At 41.0% G+C, this 1954-nt stretch overlaps 1 non-coding gene across 1 annotated transcript; it reads right to left on the bottom strand.

Moving 5' to 3' along the window:
• Nucleotides 1-1606: 1606 nt before the first annotated feature.
• LOC147849863 (U6 spliceosomal RNA) lies at nucleotides 1607-1706 on the bottom strand. The gene has a single exon (XR_015531749.1). It is a non-coding gene; the product is annotated as a U6 spliceosomal RNA (small nuclear RNA).
• Nucleotides 1707-1954: the final 248 nt, after the last annotated feature.

Below are 1954 nucleotides of genomic sequence, written 5' to 3'. Positions count from 1 at the left end.
ATGACCTATGCAGGTGGAGTAGTGTCGTGGCAGTCACGACTGTAGAAGTCTATGGCCTTGTCGACCACAGAGGCAAAGTACATGGGAGTGGTAGAGGCTGGCAAGGAGATGATTTGGATGAGAAACTTTCTCAGCGAGTTGGGGATGAAGAAAAGGGATTTCTTGCTTCATTGTGATAACCAGAGTGCCATACATCTAGCCAATAATGCTGCATACCACTCCCAGACCAAACACATATAGAGAAGGTATTACTGGTTATGGGAGAAAGTCGAAGAAGAAGAGTTTACCCTCATGAAGATCCATATTGACGACAATGGATCCGATATGTTGACAAAGAACCTACTGATGGATCGACTCAGAGTTTGTTGACAGAAGATAGGAATAACGGACTCCTCCCCACAGGAGTGAAGGGGGAGTTTGTTAGGAATATGTCCCTCCAGTGGGAGGAGTCGACAGTCGAAGATAGGGAGAAACTGACTGGTCAGATGAGGGCTGATGGTTGAGGCGTCAACTCAAAGAGAGTTGATCAAGGTCGAAGACACGACCAGTTAATCGGGCCCACTGGATGGTCGATGACCAGGCCGACTAGTCGGACCGACCCGACAGCCGATGGAGGAGTTGGCTGATTCGTAAGACCATTATTAATATCAGATAATAATAAGAATGACAGTAGTAGTGGCTACATTTGTAAATAGCCCATACAGGGTATAAGTATAAATACACTTAGGGAAAACAGTAGAGTAGAACATAATAGTGTGTGAGCCTCTGTAGCGTAACTTAGCGAGACAAAGAAGAAAGCGAGCGTGTGAGCATGAGACAGAGAGCGGCAACAAAGTTCAATGAACTTGTTAAGAACCCTAAGCGGGTTTACCTTGTGTGTGTGCCAGGAAGATTGTAACTGCCTTTTTCTTGTACTCTCTTGTGTATAGTGGAATCTCTGTTCCCGTGGTTTTCCCGTTTAGGGTTTCCACGTTAAATCTGTGTATACTTTTTCTGTGTTTTTGAGTTGTGCATTTCAGCATATTTATTTCTTGTGAAATAAGGATTGGTTTCTCAACATGTTTTACCCTTATACCTCCTGTACAATCCTACAGGTAACAACCATCTCTTTTACTTAGAAAAATGTCATTCTCATTCTTATTCTCTCTCCTATATTAGCTTACGCTATTGGTAAGTTGCTACACACATATCTTCATATGATCTTGATCAACTCTCTCTTTTTTATCTTAATTAGCTTACCCTATTGGTAAGTTGCTACACTACAAGCCACTATGTCCTGGGCTCGAAACCCACTTTTACTCACCTCTCTATTACATACTTCATACATATCTTCATATCATCTTGATCAACTCTCTTTTTTTTATCTTAATTAGCTTACCCTATTGGTAAGTTGTTACACTACAAGCCCCTATGTTTTGGGTTCGAAACTCAATTTACTCACCTCTCTATTATATACTTCATAGATATCTCTTAATTCACTAGATGCCACTGTGAATGTAAGGGTTGAACCCATAACCCTTAGACTACAAGCACAATGTCTTGGGTTTGAAACCCAATTATCTCACCTCTCTATACATACTTCATACATCTCTCTCTCTCTCTCTCTCTCTCTCTCTCTCTCTTTCTATTTGTTCGTGTCATCCTTGCATAGGGGCCATGCTAATCTTCTTTGTATCGTTCCAATTTTATCAAATGTCCCCGAAGTCTCTGTCTCTGTCTCTGTCTCTGTCTTCCTTTCTTTGCACACTCTTACTCTCTTTTGCCCACTCTCACATCTATCACTCTTCATGCAATGTAACTCCCTTTTGCATGCTTGGTCAAGAGCAAAAGAATTAGATGTTTCTTAGAGAGCTACAACTTGTGGGTGTTGAGAAGACATAACAAAATGAGGAGTTATCTCAATGTTACCAACTGGAATAAACTCTATTATAGTTGTAATAATAAGCAATATGCT

The sequence above is a fragment of the Azolla caroliniana genome, unplaced genomic scaffold (genome assembly GCF_043228905.1).
Source record: "Azolla caroliniana isolate FFs.n. ecotype wild unplaced genomic scaffold, voAzoCaro1.0.p SCAF_22, whole genome shotgun sequence".
Taxonomy (NCBI): Eukaryota; Viridiplantae; Streptophyta; class Polypodiopsida; order Salviniales; family Salviniaceae; genus Azolla; species Azolla caroliniana.
Note: the sequence above shows the minus strand (reverse complement) of the source record. Positions and strands in the feature narration are given on the sequence as shown.